General features: G+C 36.6%; 1 protein-coding gene and 1 long non-coding RNA gene across 3 annotated transcripts in view; one reads left to right on the forward strand and one right to left on the reverse strand.

Moving 5' to 3' along the window:
* The window catches only part of B3GALT1 (beta-1,3-galactosyltransferase 1), a 503,874-nt gene that overhangs the window by 201,170 nt on the left and 281,584 nt on the right, over window positions 1-21,120 (forward strand). The gene's annotated exons all lie outside the window — the stretch shown is intronic.
* Window positions 1-21,120, reverse strand: part of LOC111094218 — a 44,712-nt gene that overhangs the window by 16,468 nt on the left and 7,124 nt on the right. For both annotated transcript variants that reach the window (XR_005384657.1, XR_005384656.1), the window contains exon 2: window positions 3,542-3,587. This is a non-coding gene — a long non-coding RNA (uncharacterized LOC111094218). The remainder of the gene's footprint in view (window positions 1-3,541; window positions 3,588-21,120) is intronic.

Raw genomic sequence — 21,120 nt, forward strand, 5'->3', positions numbered from 1 at the left:
TCTCACTACCCACCATCTGTTTACTTATTTGTTCAACCCCAGTATACATCTAAAGCAGTTTCAAAATTATTAACCTATATCCATATGAGAAGGAAATTTACCAACTAGAATTGTTGCTGTAGTTCTAATTTGCATTTTTAATATTATCCATGAGATTGAAAATCTTTTCATATGTTTAAGAAACCTTTGATTTTGCTTTTCTTTTGAGTGCCTGTTATATTCTTTGTGCATTTGAAAATTGAGTTATTACTAATTCTTATCCATTTGTAATTACTTTTTACATTAAGGAAATTAGCCAGCCTTTGGTCCATGATATGAGTTTCAAATGTTTTTCCAGTTTCTTATTGGGATATATATATATCTCGATGCAAATGCTTTTGTTTTGTGAAGGTGAATATAGCAATCTTGTAGGCCTGCTGTATAAATCTTTTTCTTAACTTATTTTTTTCCACTTAGGGGATAAATTTATGCACAATCCTCTGAATGGTTGAGCTTATCTTATTTTTTTTCAAACTGAATAATATAAAAGGATGTTATCACTTCTTCTGTATACCCATATCTTGTATTTTTATGTATGTGTCCAAAAATTTCACTTATGTATGTGAGAACTGGTATTGGGCTGATTTGTATTTTGGTTTTTACTGACTCTGTTCCTAGCAGAATATATCCTAGTAAGAGTATAAATCACTGCAAAGCTATTTTAAAGAAACCTTCTACCAACGTTATAACCAACCTAACTCAAAGCATGTAACGAGATCGTTTCATTTCTACAGGGAAAACATCTGACAGTCTTCATTTGTAAAATTTTCTTCTACACATAATTACTTAATTCTCAGGGCCAACCACAGCATCTTCTGTAAATTAGTTGCTCCTCAATCACGTAATGCAGTTACTCTACTTTATAGCACAGGTCCTATGCCTGTTATGGCACTGAATTTTTATTATAACAGGACTAAGCTGTGGTGAACCAGTGGGAGATTTCTTGTTTGACAAGTATCTTTTTTTTTTTCTTTTTTTTTTAATTTTTTATTTATGATAGTCACACACACACAGAGAGAGAGAGAGAGAGAGAGAGAGAGAGAGGCAGAGACATACACAGGCAGAGGGAGAAGCAGGCTCCAAGCACCAGGAGCCCGACGTGGGATTCGATCCCGAGTCTCTAGGATCGCGCCCTGGGCCAAAGGCAGGCGCCAAACCGCTGCGCCACCCAGGGATCCCGACAAGTATCTTAATACATATTACAGACATATCTTCCACAGTTTTCATTCCATAACTATAATAGATTTTTAAACGTAGTTAATACAAAATAAGGAAATACCTACTTTTTTACATGAAGGGTATAAGCTTTGTTATTTTGGCAACAATTTATGGTATTTATTAATATTTTAGAAAATAAAATAAAGAGAATACCGGTTAGCAATATTTCTACCACCTACAGGTAGTCATTATTAATATTTTATTGTAGTCCTTTCCAAAAATTGTTTTTGAATATACATTTGGATGTACTTTATTATATTATAAAATTTCTAATCAATGGTAAGCAAAGATCATTTGAATACTTCTAAAATATTTCCTTTACATTGAATTTTATCACATCTTATGCATTTATCATAATTTATTTAATCATATCCTATGATTTGATATTCACATTCTTTTTACTTTTCTATTTCTGATTTCTTTGGGAGAAATTCCCAAGTGTGAAATTGCTGTGGTCAACTGTATGAAAGATTTATGTCCTTTGATACAGCCTACAAGATTTTATTCCTTCAAAAATTTCGATTTGCAATCATACTAATGGTTTTTAAAAGGTGTCCATCTCACAATACTCTCAGTGTTATGATCTTGAAAAAGTCTAGTGTACATTTTATCACTTTTTCCTACAAGAGCTTCAGTGTTTGGTTGATTTTAATCCTTTTTCTTCATACTGAGGATATTAAATATTTGCTATATTTGATGTAAGTCTTCATTTTTTGATTTACACCTTCACTTTATAAGAGTAGAAAAAGAATGATAAATTTTTGATGACTTTTCAAACTAAAACTGAAGATCATATTTTATCATTTAGTAATAAAAAGATTCATTTATTCAGATGAGTTCAACTGGCAAACTAATTGACTTCCTTTTCACAAAACCGTAAATAATAGAACTTTATTTGCAAACTTTTGTTTGGATGAATACAGGTGTATTCATCCAAACAAAATTGATTTGACCTCATATTCCATAATGCTTTATAACACAATAATAATTGTAATAGTGTTCATTTGCATAAAATTTAAAAACTAGTTTTCATTCAAACACCCATCCTATCCCCTGCCTATCCTTGTTGTGGTTTTTCATCTAATAATTGAAGAAATCTAGACATTATAAGGTCAAGTGGCTTTCAGGATTAGCTGCATATGTAGTGGCAATACCAAATTTAGAACCTGAAGTCTGCCCACTCAAACCAGAAAAAGAATATTTTTAAAGATGTGTGTGTGTAAGTTATTCCTAGAATTGTTTTTAAAAAGAAAAGAATTCAAAAAATTGTTCTTTTTTTAAGTTGAAGAGGAAACTGGATGAGTATAAAAGATAAGATTAAGTCAGGTAGGAAGTTAGAAAAAGAAAAAGCATGTTGTAAAATACTATATACCATGGAATGGTGGGCCAGACATTTGGCTTTGAGCTTTGTCACTGCCAGCACCAAGAAGTAAGCATGATCTTTCAGTTGTGCTTAGAACATGAGACACGCTGCTTGCTGTGGTCCATGAGGCCAGACAGGATCCAGCCCTTACCCGTCTCTCTAACCCCATTCATTCCAACCCTCACTGCACTATCACTGTTCTGCAAGTTCCCGGAGCTAGCCTCACTCTACTCCAAGACATCAGGTTTTTTTTCCTGTGTTAGGGCTGTGCATTTGCATTTCTTCTATCTGGAGAACTTTACCCTTAGCCCCTATGTATTTGGCTCTTTTTTATCCTTAGATCTGTTTTGTGCCTCTGGAGTCTCTGGCCACAGTCTAAGGGTGCCTCTTCTCCTTCTTGTCATCCACTATCACATTGCCCTGCTCCTGTCTTTCACGGCACGCTCCATAATCAGCTGGGGAGGAACCCGGTTCACTCTTTTTCAGAGACAACATTGATTTCTGTCAAGAGTGTATACACTATAGTCAGACGACCTACATGGAATTCTTTTTTTTTTTTTTTAAGATTTTATTTATTTATTCATGAGAGACACAGACACACACACACACACACACACACACACACACACACACACACACAGAGGCAGAGACACAGGCAGAGGGAGAAGCAGGCTCCATGCAGGGAGCCTGATGTAGGACTTGATGCCAGGACTCCAGGATCATGCCCTGGGCTGAAGGCAGGTGCTAAACTGCTGAGCCACCCAGGGATCCCCCCACTACATGGAATTCTACTTGCTGCTCATAGTCGTATGCCAGTAGACAAGTCGCTTACTCTCTCTGTGCCTGAGTTTTTTCACACATCAAATATCTTTGACCAAATACTCTTATATGAGATGAACTACATGAAATAGAACTACATACTTTGTGGAGTTCTTTTGTTGTTAATTCTTCTTTCATTAATGCAGGTCTGTGGAACAAAAGCAGAGTACAAAAGAGAAAATTTATTCCATCATAAGGCAGTAATTGTTGGAATATCTTTTGTTATGTTTTGTTTTTGTTTTCTAAACATAAAGTTCTAGGATTCCTATGAAGTCTCCTGTTTCCAGTCTTGTGCTCCTGACTTCTGTACTTCTGTCTTCTCTGACTCCTTTTACAGGAAAACCCTTACAAAGAGTTGTCTACTTCCCTGTTATCTGCCTTTATGTCTTGATCCCATTTCAATTGGATTTTCTTTCCTACCTTCCATTGAAACTGCTTTAATCAATGTCTCCAGTGGTCTCCAGGAAACCCATATCATAGAGCAGTGTTCAATCTGCTCCTATTTCCCAAGCTGCTCCTTCTTTATTTTTATTACCAGGTTGTTTTTTTTTTTTTCCCCCTCATCTCCCTAACTCTAAATGCTGGCATATCAAGGGTAGACCTTTGGTTCCATCTATATCTGCAGCTACTTGCTAGGTGATTTCCTTGTCTTAAAATATCTTAAAATACTATCTATACACTGACAACCCTCAAATTGATACTTCTAACTCAAACATCTACAGAAGCCACAGCCTTCACATTTGCTTCCTTGACATCTAATAGACGACCTAAACTCAGTTCATGATTCAAAACTCAATTCATTTGGAAGGATCTCCCTCCTTCCAAATGAGCACCACTAATAGCTGCCCCCATCTCAGTTGGTAGCAGCTCTATCCTTCTAGTAGCTCAAGCCAGAACTTGGAATCTTCCCTGACTTCCTTTTTCTCAGCTGATCTTTTGATAAATTGTTTGGTTATACCTTAAAATATATCTAGAATCCAAATACTTCTCCTTCTATTTTGTTGCTACTACTCTGGGATGAGTCACCACTGTTTCTCACCTGGATTATTTCAGTAGCCTCTCATACAGTCTCCCTGTGTCCTCACAAACTCCCAAGTCTGTGCTTCATATAGTGGCCAAAGCAATTCTTTATTATTTTTTTATATTTTTTTTTATCAAAGCAATTCTTTTAAATCACAGAACAGATTATGGCAGTCTCCTCCTCTTTGCTCTCGGGTGGAGTCTGTGCTATCCGAAATCTTTGCTGTGCCCCATGACAGTTTCTTTGATCTAGTCCCTCTTCACTTCTGCCTCCACTCTCCCTTGTCCACGAAAGCCCATCTAGTCTCTGTGACATTGATTTTACTGTTTTGTGTGCTTAAAACTGTCTTCCTTCAGATATTTGCATAGCTTGCTCCCTCACATATTATACAGGTCTCTGTGCACATATCCCCTCGACATAGGTACAGCCCCCTCTCTACTACACAGTGCTAACTACAGCGGTGCTCATGTCTTTCTCTGTCTCTTGTCTGGGTTTATTTTTGTTTATTAACAGTACCTGGTTATTATGAATTTTTGTTTATTTTTTTTGTATGTTTTCTTCACTAAAATATATATTTTGTGAGGACATAGGAGTTCTGTGATTTCCCAACTCCTAGATCAGTGCTTGGCACCCAAATGGGCCTACTAAACATCTTCTAGAGTAAAGGATGAAAGGATGAATGGCCTCTGTACAGATGTATTATATACATGCTGCTATAATAATTCCTCAAATAAAATCTTAATTTTTTAGTAGACTGACCCATTTTCCTTGCTATTTGATGTTAGTTTTAAGTGAGGCTATGAAACAGCTCCTAAAATTGTAAGAACAAGGGTGGAGGAAAACCCAAAAGCTCATCTGAATCAGCTACCACCCTCTAGCCTGCATAGCACTCAGGCAACCGTCCATCTTTATTGAATGTTTGTCTCATTCTTACTGCTCTTCCAGTGTTTTACAACCTTGATGGGAAACCTTTTCCAATATTTAATTATTCTTTCAATTGAACATCTATTATTTAAGTTAAATCAGATTTGATCACAAAAGTTTAAGCTCTTTTTTGGGGGAAGATCTCCTAGAAAAATAGAAAATTAATTCTGCATACAAAATGCTTAAGCAGATTAGCCTGCATATTCAGTGTAGGCATACATAGTAGGAAACGCTAATGCTCAAATGTTGTTGAATTAATCATATGTGAACAAGAAAGAATTTTTTAGCCATTTTAAGTACTTTAAGGTTTTTATCATGACATCTGTTTTTATTCATTTAGTTATTTTTGTAGTTCAGCTTTATATACTGTGTTTCCTTCTCCTATTAAAAACACAAACACCAAAAGTTCATATAGCAAATGAACATTAACTTTAAAATAATAATCCCAATGTTTTGGACATCAAAAAAATAGTTGATCTCAATGTTGTGTTACAGCTTTAAATAACAGCTCTTCTATTTGGCTTGTGAGGTACTCAACATAAATGTTTGGGGGTAAATTGGGATAGAGATGACAGGGAAAATGAAGGGGGTCAGAGCAGAAAGAAAGGTCATGTCTGGAAATTGATGGTCACTTTCTGTGTTACCTTGAAAAAGATTAAGGAGAGGTTAGAACCTCGTTATAATTCAGTCATTTTATTTTTATTTTTCCATAATGTGTTAAAAACCAAATAAATGATCTGCTATCAGATATGAAGATTTAAGCCAACAGTGAGAATAGGGCTGCTCTTTGGGGACTGCATTATTGAAGCCAGTCACAAAGGCATATTTCCGAGATAGAAAATGTAATGCAATTATTTTTTCTTCAAATAGTGCATGGCTTACTTCCCAATAAATAAAAAAAATGCACTAAAATAAGAGTAATATATGTTGCTGTAAAAAAAAAGGTAAAAAAAAAATTCCCCCCAAAAAAGGTAAAGCACCCCCAAAGGTAAAGGTAAAGTACCATCTAGATAGGATTGTTACGAATATTTTTGCACTTCCTAGCTTCCTTCTATGTATATTTTAATATGCTAATGAGAGTATAATATTAATTATACTCTATAATTATGTATCATAGTTTTTATTAATACTATAAGCTATGTCCATTTCTTACAAATGTCTAATTTTCATAATCATACCATAATATCTTATAATATATCAACATTTGTTAAATTTACCTAGCCATTTACTTATTGTGAATATTTTGGTTACTTCTAACATTCAGTTTAATGCTTTTTTGCACAAAACTTTTGAATTACCTTTTTGGGATGAATTATTTTTTTATAAAGAAGAATGTGGAACAAATGTTCTAAAATCTTACCTTCTTTAAAAAAGTTTTAAAAAATTAAATAAATAAAAACTTAACTTCCTACAAGTAAGTGAATGTTTTGCTCTTATGCATTCCTCATAATTTTATTTTAAATTGCTGATTGAATTTCATTGTTATTTTAATTTGTATATTTTTGCTTACTATTGATATTGAACACTTTCTCATGTTTATTAGCCATTTGTGTTTCTTCTTTGGGGACCTTTTCATAAAATATGTTAATTTACTATTTGGGCTCTAGTATTTACATTCTTTAGTAAACAGTTTCTACAGTCAGAACAAAACTAACTAGTCCATGATCTACTTCATTTTTCTGCTAACAGTTTAACTTACATCACAAAATGGTAAAGAAATGTTTAAGGCCAAGTGCTAGATAATCACTTAAAAAATATCCCCTGTTTAGGATGTATTAAAACCCTTTCTAAATAAAATATCATGAATCATTTATTTATAGGCAATACTGATCTACTTAGGTTTATTTTATATGTTAAATCTTTTTTTGTCTGTTGTTTCAAATCAAGTAAAGTTTGTTTCTTTGTCCACACTTCCTATATTTTCTTAATTCACTATGTTCTCACCTATAAACACAAACACACACAAATTTCCCATTCATTTACTTAGGAAAATAAAAAATAGGAAAATTAAAATAGCATTTATACTCACATGTATGTTATGCTTATATATAAAATGCCTATGTTTAGTGTTCTTTTTAAAAATAAAGAGATTATGTTCTGGGGAGAGTGTAAAAGTGAAGATAATGAAATTTTGGAGGATTAGAGAATAGAAAGGAATTTGTTCAGGATTTGCCTTGTTTTTAGGTGGTTAAATATATTATTTGGAAATATTTATGAAGGTGTGCGTTTTTAATTTAAAAAAAACTTATAAGCTATTGTAAAATTAAAAATCTTTTTCTAAATTGAGAAGGTATAAATGGAATGAATATTATAGGGAATGGTTCAAAGAGAGACCCCAAAGTAGTAATTGAGCTGACTCATGAGCTACCTTAAGGACCCTCTCAGTGTCTTTGTTAAGCCACCTATGACACAAACACATAGAGAAAATTAAATTCTACACAGCTACAGTTAAATTGGGTGATCTTGAGGGTAATTTGTGATGTGTTATTAGTACTTCATTCTCCCACAATTTAAGTAATCAAATCCAAACTGGCAAATGTGAGGAATCAGGAAATTAGTATTTCCTAAGGATTTATGATATTCTGTGTTAAGCACTGCATACACTTAAGACATACAGTGGTTCCGAGGAGAAAGTTTTGTTATCCTCATATTACAAAAGAAGAAATTCAGGGAGCATAGATACTTGTGACTATAAAGCTAGCAATTGGGGCAGCCCAGGTGGCTCAGCAGTTTAGTGCTGCCTTCAGCCCAGGGTGTGACCCTGGAGACCGAGAATCAAGTCCCAAGTCAGGCTCCCTGCATGGAACCTGCTTCTCCCTCTTTCTCCCTCTGCCTGTGTCTCTACCTCTCTCTCTCTCACTCTGTGTGTCTCATGAATAAATAAATAAAGTCTTAAAAAAAAAGAACTCTTACAGTTGTTAGAACCAGATTCAAACCCAAGTCTGACTCCAAGGACCATGATCTTTCACAAAACCATGCTATTTTATTGTAGGTTCTATCACACACATCATCAAGGAAACACAGGAAGAAGGGGAAAAAAGATGACTCAACTTTCCCAGATTAAGTAGCTATAGGGTGTAAAGAATCAAAGCAGGAAATTAGAATTATAGATATATTTTGTGTTGCAGGAAATTAGAATTATAGATATATTTTGTGTTGGAGGAGACTTCTATTTGTGGTAGGGATTTATTGGCTCTCAGGCCACAGAGCATGGCTGCACAAGTTGAATTCTATATCTCTAGAAATGTAATGAAAATGGTGCTTCCTTGAGTTCTCTAGTCTCCACCCTACATAGTGCAGCTGCCCACTGTGGGGAAACCATGGCCATCTGGTCTTCGAAGCTATGACATGCAACCTGCAATATAATTCCAGGAAGACAATAGAGGAGGGGATGGGGAATCAGGAAAAATCGAGTTTGGTCAGTTGACTGAATTAATTTAGGGCTAGCATATTTTACTAGAAAGAGGTGGCTCTATCCTTTGAATTTGTCTAGTCTGGGAAGAAGGCAAAAACAAAATAAAAGGCATAGGGATTTGAAGGAGATACATCCCTTGTCATCCCCCCAATATAACCAATGTTATGTTACTTCACAGGAATAAATTTTTGGCATAAATTATGTTTTTACAGCAATTAGATTAGTTAATTTTTCTTTATATTAAAAGAAAGATGCTGTTTATGTCATTTCTCTTAGACAACTTTATTATTATACAGAATAGAATAATAAGAGCCATTTTGAGTCAAAGTATATTTTGCCATTAAAGTGTACAAGGTCTAAAGTCTAGTTTCAGAAGTGTCTCACTCGACAAAATTCGTTCAGTGTAACAGTATTACAATTAGATATTTTCTAAAATGTTAGAAAAGAAGGAAGGAAGAAAGGAAGGAAGGAAGTATAGGAGGAAAAGAGGAGAAAAAGAAGAAGAAAGATAAGAGGAAAGAATGAAATTAGGGAAGGAGGGAGGGAAAGGGGAGAAGAGAAAAAGAGTGACATACATAATAATATTATTTTTAAAAAAGGATTGATTGATTTAGTGTGAGAGGGGCAGAAGGAGAGAATCTTTCAGGCAGACTCCCTGCTGAGTATGGAGCCAGACATGGGCTTGATCTCATGACCCATGAGATCATGACCTGAGCCAATACCAAGAGTCCAGCGCGTAACCAACTGAGCCATCCAGGCACCCCAGTAATAAAAAAAATTCTCAAAAGGCATCACATCAACTGAGGTATTTGTCATTTAAAATGACATAATTTATGGGGAATATGGGTGGCTTAGGCAGTTAAGCATCCAACTCTAGATTTTGGCTCAGGTCATAATCTCAGGGTCCTGGGATTGAGCCCTGAGCTGGGCTCCACACTCAGTGCAGAGTCTGCTTGTCCCTCTTACTCTACCTCTGCCATGCCCCATGTGTGCTCTCTCTCTCAAATAAATAAATAAAATCTTCAAAAGAAAGTCTGGTTTTCATAAAGCATCCTGCAAAACATTTTGTCCTAAAGTAATTAATTAATGTCCTAAAGTAATTTGTGTGTATCTATATAGATAGATAAATACACACACACACAATCTTATTCATCAGTGCTCTATAAAATCTTCCACCATGTATTTGAACACCCTTCCCTTCCTCCCAATGCCTCAGTCCTCAAGAAAGCAATTATACTGTTAGAGACAAGGATATGTTTTTGTGTTGAGAGGAAGAACAAGAGAAAGGAAGATGTGCAAGAAAAACCAAAACATCTCTCGTCCCTTTTATACAATATTTGTTCCCAGAAGAGTCCAGAAGAGTTAAGGGTCCTTTAGGAACCAATACACCCAGGTCCTTCCTCCCTGCCACCCTAATGCAAGGACTGAGGAAGTAGAAAGTGGCCCAGTCAAGTTGCAGGAAAAATGAGAGTTTTAGCTGCTCTTTTGCCTCAACACTCTGACACCATGTTTTGGGAGGTAAATTTGACCTGCCTATTTCTTGCTAAACTTAGATTTCTAAAAGAGTGAAAAAAGTCCCAGATCCCTGTTGCAAGAACTGAAGGCTGACTTACTGACCAACAAGATAGAGAAAAAATTGTATCTATATATGCAATCTGTCTCTGAGAGAACTGATGAAGATATAGTCGGAAGGGATCCAATCCAAAAAAAGACTTAAAATCTAAAGAGATGGTAGTTAATTATGTATATTCTTCCTTCAATTACCCTTGCCCCCATTTCTGTAAATGGAACAATGATCCAGCGAGTGATTGAAGCCAAAACATCAGTCCAGCAAATTCCTCCTTCCCTCTCCAGGCCCCCACCCCACCCCATTTCCAAGTATCAGCAAATTCTGATCTTTCTGACCTTTCTGACCTCTTCTCGCCACCTATCTAAACTGTTTCCCTGCTTCTGCACCTATTTGAGGTCCAAAGTAATCCAAAATCCACAATTTCTAGCAGTTGGAAGCCCCTGCCAAACATTTTTCTTTCAATTTCTGGATGCTTATTCTGAAGTCAGCTATGCTCCCAGCTTCTTGCCTTTGCAAATATTCTCTGATTCCATGTCATATAAACTCAGATATACAAAGATTTATGCTGTATCTGTATACTGGATTGCTAACAAACAAAAGATTTAAAAAAACATAAATAAAAAGATTTGGCATAGCTGAGTAAACCACACAGGTATATGTATGCATATGAAAACATACCTAGATGTTTTTAAGGTGTGTATAACCACATATATGTATGTTTTGTGCATATACATGTATAAATACATATATTTTAAAAACATATGTATGTTTTTACAGTCTTGCAAATAGTAGGATGGTTGAGGACATCAGACCTGCAGTATTGGTGAGAATACATGAAGGGCGCCGCTTTCGCGTCTGTAAGTGCTGTCTTGCTCTTTTGCTCCTCTGTAGCAGAGTTGACTGCTTAAGACTAACACATTACTGAGTACCTTCCCCTTGAGTCACCCTGGATGGAGCAGTGATCTTACCACACTGTTCACAGAAGGCATCTTTGATTATTTCTAAACTGGGTTTCTACGCTCACCAACATGAAAAATGAGAAAAGAAAATAACTTCAGTTCATCCTTGTATAACCCGAATAGTATTTTAGAACATTATGTAAATCATAGAAACTGCTGAACTAAATATGAAACTAAAGAGATTTTTAGCAGGAACTTCTTAAAAATACTTAACCGAGTTTTCTTAGCTTTCATGAAAAATCTATACCTGCTTCTAGAGCACTGATAGATAACAAAATTGATATTAGACAGAAGAAAAATTAGTTTATTCAACAGACCAAATGTACCTCAAAATCTATGTGACAAATGTTTCTTGTACTCCAACTCACTGCCTTATTATTGTTAAAAAGATTCCAAAGGCAACGGATCTAATTTACTTAGTTTATAATTGTTAAAGTAAAAATGGTGAAAAGATAAATATACTGTTTAGGTGTGGGTGGGTTTTTTTTTTTTTTTGTCTTTTTTTGTTGTTGTTGTTAATTGTTAAAGGCAGTACGCTAAAAATTAATGACAAATGAAAGCAGTCCAATAAAAGTAACGAAAGTAGGTTAATCTCCTTAAGTCCACATAAATTATGGCAGCCTCTATTCTTTCCCCAATAGTACAAACATGATTGGAATTCTTAAAAAGAGCTTAAGTAGAATATAGTCATTCCTTTTTCTATTTAAAAAAGATTTAGGCAAGACCAAAGTTAGCTTTATCAATGAAAAAAAAAATCTTTGTGCTGCAATACAAAGCAGATGAATAAGTCCTCCAAGGACAAAAAAAAATATATGCAGATATTAGTAATGTCCCCAAGTAGTCAGGTACACACCCAGCAAAAGTTAGACAAAAATTATTCATTATCCCAAATAAATCACAACAACGCATTACTTTGCAAGGATAGGTTGCCCTCTTTAAACAAAGTAATGTATTTTGAATCTCAATCTGATATGATCTATGGTACTGATATATTTTGTGTAAAGACAGGAGGATAGTGCTGATTATTCTTTGACATTATAATGTAAACTGTAGGTCATATAAGCATGCAGAAATTGAATTATGGTGAGATCACTGCCAAAACTGTACCCATTCTCTTCTTATATAACTCTGTTCATAGTGAACCAAAACTAGCCTTCATTCTGTTTTTTACACCTTTATTTCTGAGTTGATCAAGGTAAATGGAAACAAAGATAATATGATTTGTTTTACACAAAATATGAATAAAAATAGAAAATCAGATATAATTTTATTTCTTTAAATATTTAATTTAAAGAGAGAGAGATGAGAGAGGGACAGCAGAGGGAGGAGCAAAGGGGGAGAGAGAGAATCCTGAGCAGACTCCCCACTGAGCAGGGAGCCTGCTATGGGGCTCAATCCCAGGATCCTGAGATCATGACCTGAGCTGAAACCAAGTTGGACACTTAACCGACTGAGCCACCCAGGCACCCCAGATACAATTTTAAATTAAATTCAAACAACTTTTTGGAAATCCTCTAATTCTTTTCCATTTTTCAAACCTTGGATCATACTTAAGTTAATAATGAATTTCCCTTCTTCCAACTGTTAAAAAACAACTCTTTTCCTTACAGGAGAAAGGGCATATTGAATATGACTCAGACTTTTTTTTTTAAGATTTTATTTATTTATTCATGAGAGATCTACACAGAGAGAGAGTTAGAGACACAGGCAGAGGGAGAAGCAGGCTCCATGCAGGGAGCCCGACGTGGGACTTGATCCCAGGTCCCCAGGATCAGGCCCTGGGCTGAAGGTGGTGCTAAACCACCCTGCCACCCGGGCTGCCCTGACTCAGACTTTATTTATTAGGAACAAGTTAAATCCACTGAAACAAATCAGTCCAAAGCAATTACAAAATGGTCGTTTCCCCAGTCCTGTGTTTGGTAGAACACTAGTCAACTTTTTCACTTCCAAGAGAATCCTGCTGATTTTGTATTTGTTTAGTGGTGGTCCAGTCACCCTAGGATGATTTCAGTAAGAAAGAGAACTGTTTAGGTCAGAAGTTGCCCAGATTGCCTCAATGCTTTTCAACTCATGAGCCCAAAAAGCACCTGTACCTGTTCCTACTATATGTAATAGTGCCCTGCTACTCCAAGGGTTTCTAAACCAGCAGCATACTTCTTTCTTGGAATGCTTATTAGAGATACAAAAATTTGAGGCCCCACCTCAGACCTATTGAGTCAGAATCAATATTGTAACAAAATCTCTGGGTGATTCATATGCAGGTTAATGTTTGAGAAGTGCTGCTCTAGGCTACTTATTTGGTGCCTGAGCATTCTTTCTGGTATTTAGCCTCATGTTCATCGGTTTTCTTTCTTTTTTTTTTTTTTTTAAAGATTTTATTTATTTATTCATGAGACACACAGAGAGCAGCAGAGACACAGGCAGAGGGAGAAGCAGGCTCCCCACAAGGATCCTGATGCCACACTTGATCCTGGATCTCCAGGATCATGCCCCGAGCCGAAGGGAAGGCCGACACTCAACCACTGAGCCACCCAGGAGTCCCTCATCAGTTTTCTTTTAAGTATTGAAACTAGGTAGCATGCCTTTTTAATTTAAATTATGCTGAACATCAGATGCTGACTTCCTATTGCATTTTAGAGATGCCAACTGGTGTTAAACTAACCGATCTGGGTTTTGTGGTTGCTTTATTGTCCTTATGCTTTTGGTTGTCTTTGGGGGATAAGTATGTTTCAACTCACATGTCCGTCATTTCTAACATACCATTAAATCTGCTCTTAGATTTTTCTTACTCCCCATTACATCTAATTCTGTAAAATTAAATTATTTTCCTTCTCAAACCTTTCGAAAGAGGAGGCAGAGAGATTGAGACTATGACATGATCTCATTCAAACAAGGTTGCCAACTGAATGGTAACAGTGGATATTCATATAAAATCATTGAAATGATTACTTTTCAGTCTTGGCACATGCAAATCAGTCATTAAAATAACCCCAAATAAAAGCATTAGTTATGCTTTGTTTGGGTAAAATTCTGAAATTATTTTAAAACAGAATTATTTGTTCTTGCCAAATGGTAGCATTTTTTTATACTTAATAAGTTATTCTTATTTTTTAGAGAGACTTCATGCATGTGTTTTTTACTAAAGAGTAAATTCCAAGGCCTTGATTTTCACACAGGGTACTCATTTTGCATTCTTACCTGCACTCCTCCCTTTAAGGTAGAAAAAAAGCTGTATTGCCCTTTCCGATTTGACACTGATTAGATGATCAAGAGGATAGACTTCTTAGCTTTTCTGACTTATTTTGATTAAAGATGCTGCTGCTTACTCAACCCTTTTCTTTCATTCCATTCTCCTCCTAATCTCTAAATACTAATTTATTTTATAGCAACCAAGTTACATATAAGCAATTATCAAATGAAAATTAAAAACACTTTTTAGGTAGCTCAAATTTGTAAAAGTGTCGATGGCCTTTTCCCTGTTGGAATATAAAATACCTCTTTCTTAGAGGCACTTTACAGTGTCTCACAAAGGATTTAAACCATCTACAGATAGTGAAGTAGACAAAGTTTTGAAGTAACTCAGGTGTTTTTAGCATAATCTAGATGTTTCCGTTTGGATGTTTGGAAAAGCCTGAACTAATCAGAAATTGCCTCAATTCTCTACTTCCTTTCTATCCCTGTGGACAGATATTTCTACAATCGCTGCAATAGTCCTACAGAACATTTATTGAGGGCCTATGAGGCTTTTACATGTGATGATGATATCATCCTCCATGACTGTCTCCCAGCTTACCATACTTCTAGTTGTGGCTCCATAAGGCATAATTATGTAGCTTGTTATTCCTAATTAACCTATGCTTTGAATTTCCATAGTGGTTAATCTCTCAAATATGACCTATTACCCCAAAAGACAAATCATCTACTGGAAATGGAATTGGGTTTAGAGGTCACAACATGAGGCTTTTGTTCCTGAATCTGTTTGCTGACTGATGTCCCCGAAGGAGCTACTTGAGCTCCATTACTTAATGGCAATATTAACAAAATGACACTGAACTTAGAGGGATATTTTGGGAAAAAAAAAAAAAACATTAAATTTTTCATTTTAAATTATAAGTTCTTGGGCAGCCCAGGTGGCTCAGCGATTTAGCGCCATCTTCAGCCCAGGGCCTGATCCTAGAGACCCAGGATCGAGTCCCATGTCAGGCTTCTTACATGGAGCCTGCTTCTCTCTCTGCCTGTGTCTCTGCCTCTCTCTCTCTCTCTCTCTTCTGTCTCTCATTAATAAATAAATAAAATCTTTTAAAAATTATAAGTTCTTCTGAACTAATGTTTAAACCCAAACTGTTAACTGTTTTATACTGCTTTTATTGAAACTCTTTACATTTGCCTCTATACCCCTTTAAAATGTGAGACAAATGTATTTCACTGATAATCCTGTATAAATGATGTGAGATAATTTTTCTACCTACTCTGATAAAAGAAAAAGGGAAGGATCTGCCCTTTCATAATTTATCTCTATTCTTTTTGCGTTTTCAACAATTTAACTCAGTTGTATTCAATTTTCTAAGATAAGTTTCAAGATTTAAAATAAGCCTTAAGAAGTAATTCTGCTGTGAGGTATCCTACGAACCATATAACTGTGATGGGGAACCCAGATGGTGGTTTTGCTGTACGCTTGTTCTGTTAAAATGTGGGCAAGTCAGGGTCTATCTTTTCCACCTGAATATCTCCATATTTGGAAGAAGGAAAAAGCACTGGCATAGTTTCTTCCTTATGGACAAAACTATATATAGTGATTTAGAAGCCTTTACTTGTTTTTATGCCATAAGATGAGATATAAATTCAGCAGAATGCTTTTTACAAAGGAATAGAAGAGTATTTTAAATGAATCTAGTAATCACTGGTCTACTTGTATAAACGTACTTTATTCTTAAAGATGTGACCAGGATGTTGATGGAAAATCAACTCTGCAAAGTGGAATTCTGCTTTTTGTATCTTGTTTTTTAAAATGCATGGATTATATAGGGTAGGCAAAGTCTTTTTAGTCCTGTACTATTCTAGAGATCTATATATGATTTGATACTAAGGCTTTTTGTTTTCTAAGATGAAAGGAAAGAAAGGTAGGTTCTGAGACTGACAGTGACATTCTTCACATCTATGCTGTCGTAATTTTCACACCATACATTTAGAAAAATATTCCAGAGTAAAACATTTTGAAAGGGGAGCTTCAAGTTCTCAGTGTGTGCAGGAGTGCCTGGATTGTTCAGTCAGTTAAGCCTCTGCCTTTGGCTCAGATCATGATCTCAGGATCCTGGGATCAAGCCCTGTGTGGGTTTCCCTGCTCATGGGGAAGTGGGCTTCCTCCTCTGCCTCTTACCTTGCTGGTGCACTCTCTCTATTTCTCAAATAAGTAAATAAACTCTTTTTAAAAAAATAAAGTTCTTGTTGTGAAAATGTACTTTCTCACTGGAAATAGTCTCATAGAAGTCTTGTAGAAAATGTACTTTCTCACTGGAAATAGTCTTAATGTTTCCTAATTAAACATTAAGAGATTAGAGAGACTCAGAAGTGATTGATTTATTAGTCATTATTCAGTTCAGACATTTTAGAGGGAAAATATATACTAATTATGCTCTCAGCTTGGTCAATAACAGAGAGGTTTTTTTTATGGGAATTATCCTCCAGAACTCAGATGATGGTTTTCGTAAATAAACAACATGGTCGAAGAAGTCTACTTAGTATTTACTTAGAAAAGCAGTGAATTTAATGTTTATTTTATTTTATTTTATTTATTTATTTATTTATTTTTTGAATTTAATGTTTATTTTAAATCAAGCAAGAAATAAATTTATTTTGAACAAGGGTGACATAGATGCTTTTAGTCAGCTGAGATCATATCAATAAACTTTTTGAAGTTCTTTAGAAGTATTAATGCTTTGATGGATGGGATTATAATAAAGTAGTTTTAACATGAATGGTTACGACATGATTATGCACCACATATCAAAATCACTGGGACACTGAGATTGGGAGTTGGTGAAAGTCAAGGGGAAAAGATATATTTAAAAAATAAAGATTATTAGAAAAGCAAATTGATCATTCAGTTTATGGTTTTAAGGGTCTGATAATGGAACATTGAGCTGTATATGACTTTAACTTTCTCTAATTAGAAGGCTGTTTCATTTACTATATAGAATAGTATGTAGAAATTAAGCTCATTATGATTCATAAGGACAAAACAGGGCATAAAGGAGTATGGAGGAAGGTGTTGGGATGGAAGTCATGGGAGCCTTGGCACACCTATGACTTTGAACATGGTGGTTGACCTCTTTCTTCTTTCTTTGTACCTATCATAAATGCATTTGGCTACAAACAACAGAGAAGCAGATACATACAGGCTATAAACAAGTATGAGTGTATTTTTCTTATATAGCAGAAGTCCTGAAATAGGTAGCTGCAGTGGCTCAAACGTATTAATAGTGCTCCAGGCTCAATCTAACTCTCCTAGTCTTGTAGGTTTATATAGCCTTATGGTCCACCTGCTAGGCATTATGTCACATTCAAGGCAGACAAACCAGCAACAGGAGAAAAGCTATATGCATTCTCTCATCAGGAAGGCAAAAAATTTCCCAGAATACCAGCACCCCCAGCAGAAATCTTTTTAGGGCCCAATAGTCAGAACTGGGTCACATGGAGACTCATGTTAAAGGGAGAGCAGAACACAAAATTGTCATGATTGACTTTGACCAAATTTGATCCAGTACCTGGCCCAGATAAGTACATTGGCTACCCTTAAAAATAACAAGAGAAGGACAATGGATTTTGAATGGCCAATGTCAATCTGAAGGATCCAGCTGACCCAAGAGGGGAAGGAGATTTTAGATGAGGGGTATCCAGATTTATTCAAATTCAAAGTTAAGGGTACAGGCCACAGACTGCCAAATTGACAGAAGACATCTGACACCAACTGCAGTGAGTTTGGCAAACAGCAAGTCTGAGGGCACAGCCCTCCACAAGACTGCCCTTATCTCAGACACCAGTCGTAAATTCAGAGATCTTCAGGGCCCCCCTCCCTTTACCCAGACCAGGTGGCTACAAGTTTGGAATCCCTGTGGACTCCCCTGGGTTCAATAATTCACTCGAATGACTTATAGAGCTCAAAAAATTGCTACAGTTAAAATTAGTTTTATTATTGTAGTAAAAGGATAGAAGTTAAAACCACCAAAAGGAAGAGACATAGCAAAGCCAGGGCAGGGTTGAAACACAAAGCTCCTTCTTCTTTCTTGAAACACAAAACACTTATCTTCTCCTGAGGAGTAATGGATGGCCTTCTTCCAGCCATGATGAACAACTCAACATTGAGACTCAGTAACTCAAAGAGTATTGCCAACCAGGGAAGCTTAGTGCAGCCTTTGGTATCTGGAGTTTCTGTTGGGACTCAATCACAGACTGCCCACATGGCTGACCTCTAGTTTCTACCCCCTCCTGGAAATTAGGGATAATAACTTTAGTTTCTAGTTCCTCCAGAGGTCAAAACTGATACGGTGGCTTCTTTTCTTTTTTTTTTTTTTTCAAGATTGATTTATTTATGATAGACACAGAGAGAGAGAGAGGCAGAGACACAGGAGGAGGGAGAAGCAGGCTCCATGCCCGGAGCCCGATGCGGAACTCGATCCCAGGACCCCAGGATCGCGCCCCAGGCCAAAGGCAGGTGCCAAACTGCTGAGCCACCCAGGGATTCCCCGATATGGTGGTTTCTAAGCCTCATCGCATATCATGTTGCTAGACTGGTGACCAAAGTCCCCAGGCAAACAAAGACACTCCTATTAGGCAGGATATTCCAGGGCCCTAGAGATCACCTTCTAGAAGCAAAGAGCAATGGCCAGACCTCTCTGGGTTAAAGTTTATCCTTCACTACTCATAGGAAATAGAAAAAGAAATTCTGATTCAGCTCTCATATAATTCTGGCATCCAGATGTGTCAGCCATGTACAGTGATAGATTCTTGCTTAATATAGAATATCCCTCTCCATAACACTGCTATAATTTTTTTGACCTTAAATTTTCTTGCCACCCATATTTTCTCCTATGGTACCATTTAACATCTTCTCAAAACACCAACCTGGAGGAACATGATGCATTCTTAGCACTAGAAAACAAATGTCCTTTCACCATTGTTTCTGCATTGAGCCAAACCTCTTCAAGGTCAAGATGTATCCTCATTCTTCATGTTCCATTTCCCCTTCCCTCACTCCCACGCCCCCATGGTCCCTAGCTGCTCTCCAGCATTCAGCATCACATCCTGGATTCTGCTGTTCAGCCTCCATAAGCTGGACACATAGGCTACTGGAAATAATCCTTCACTTGCTCAGAAAGCAGGGCTCTTAGCTATACTGGCTCGATCCCACCACTGCTGCACATCCCTGGTCTCAGTGCCATATAGAGTTGCTCTACCTTGGATGCCATCCTGCTTTTCCTGGAACCTTCCACTTGGAGAGCAGCCATGTGTTTCATCGGATTATTTGGGGTCCTTTTTTTCTTTGGTTTTATCTTTTTTTTAATTTTTTTTTTATTTATTTATGATAGTCACAGAGAGAGAGAGAGAGAGAGAGAGGCAGAGACACAGGCAGAGGGAGAAGCAGGCTCCATGCACCGGGAGCCCGATGTGGGATTCGATCCCGGGTCTCCAGGATCGCGCCCTGGGCCAAAGGCAGGCGCCAAACCGCTGCGCCACCCAGGGATCCCTGGGTCCTTTTTTTCTACATAGGCAGCCTAACTTGTATATCTGTACATTAACATCTTTGTCAAATCACTGAGTAGGAAGGTGAGAGATCTTTGGGTCTTTACATTATTTTGTTGGGATATCTACAAAAATGATGCTGTTAGTAAAACTGAGACCTAAAGATGTTAGATGATTGGCTGAAAGTCCCAGTGGTAGTGAGTGACCACATCTGACAGGAATTAAGTTCTCTAACTTCTTTCCCCACTTTCCTCCAGCTGTCTGCCAAAAAGAATCAGATCCAGCAGACTTTGCTGCATGAAATTTTGTGCTTGCTGAGGCTCATGAAGCATCAAATCAGCAACCTCTAAATGAGGATTTCCATTGGCTCTCTGTACCAGAACCAAAATCACTGCAGAAGGAAACCCCTTCTTTCATGACTCTGGGACTATAAACTTTTTTCTAGTTCAGCAACCTAATCTAATCTTTTAAGTGTTAAACTCTTGAACATTTCCTCATTTGTAAAGTCACCAGTTCCAGCTCCATCAGTCTGATTTTACCCATGATAGATCTAGAGAGTTTCAGATCAGTTACAAGACCTCACTTTCATTTTTCAGCTGAGAAAGGAAGTGGAGAGAGAGGCACCACCCTTACCTAGTTAGTGAAAGTGCTGGAAAGGGAATATAGTTCTACTCTCTTTCTGCCCACTCTTTTCTAGGAGTGTTAGTTTTCTGACTAGAGGAGGAAAATGAAAAGAGAAACCAAGCCTACTAGAGGTTCATTTTCCCTGCTACTCCCCACTCTACCATCTATGCCCTTTCTTTTTTCTCTAATAAATGCTTAGAATCCAGTTTCCAGAGTCTTATGTCTCAATATGGCCATAAGAATAAGTTCTGAAAATGAGAAGTGAAAGGAAATATAGTTCATATCTAGAATGTCTTTTTTTTTCTTCTTTCTCAAAGATTTTATTTATTTATTTGAGAGAAAGAGCGAAAGGACAAGCAAGAGGAGTTGCAGAGAGAGAAAGAAGCAGGCTCCCCACTGAGCAGGGAGCCCCTTGTGGGCCGGGATCAT

Source organism: Canis lupus, chromosome 36, assembly GCF_011100685.1.
Source record: "Canis lupus familiaris isolate Mischka breed German Shepherd chromosome 36, alternate assembly UU_Cfam_GSD_1.0, whole genome shotgun sequence".
NCBI classification, from domain to species: Eukaryota; Metazoa; Chordata; class Mammalia; order Carnivora; family Canidae; genus Canis; species Canis lupus.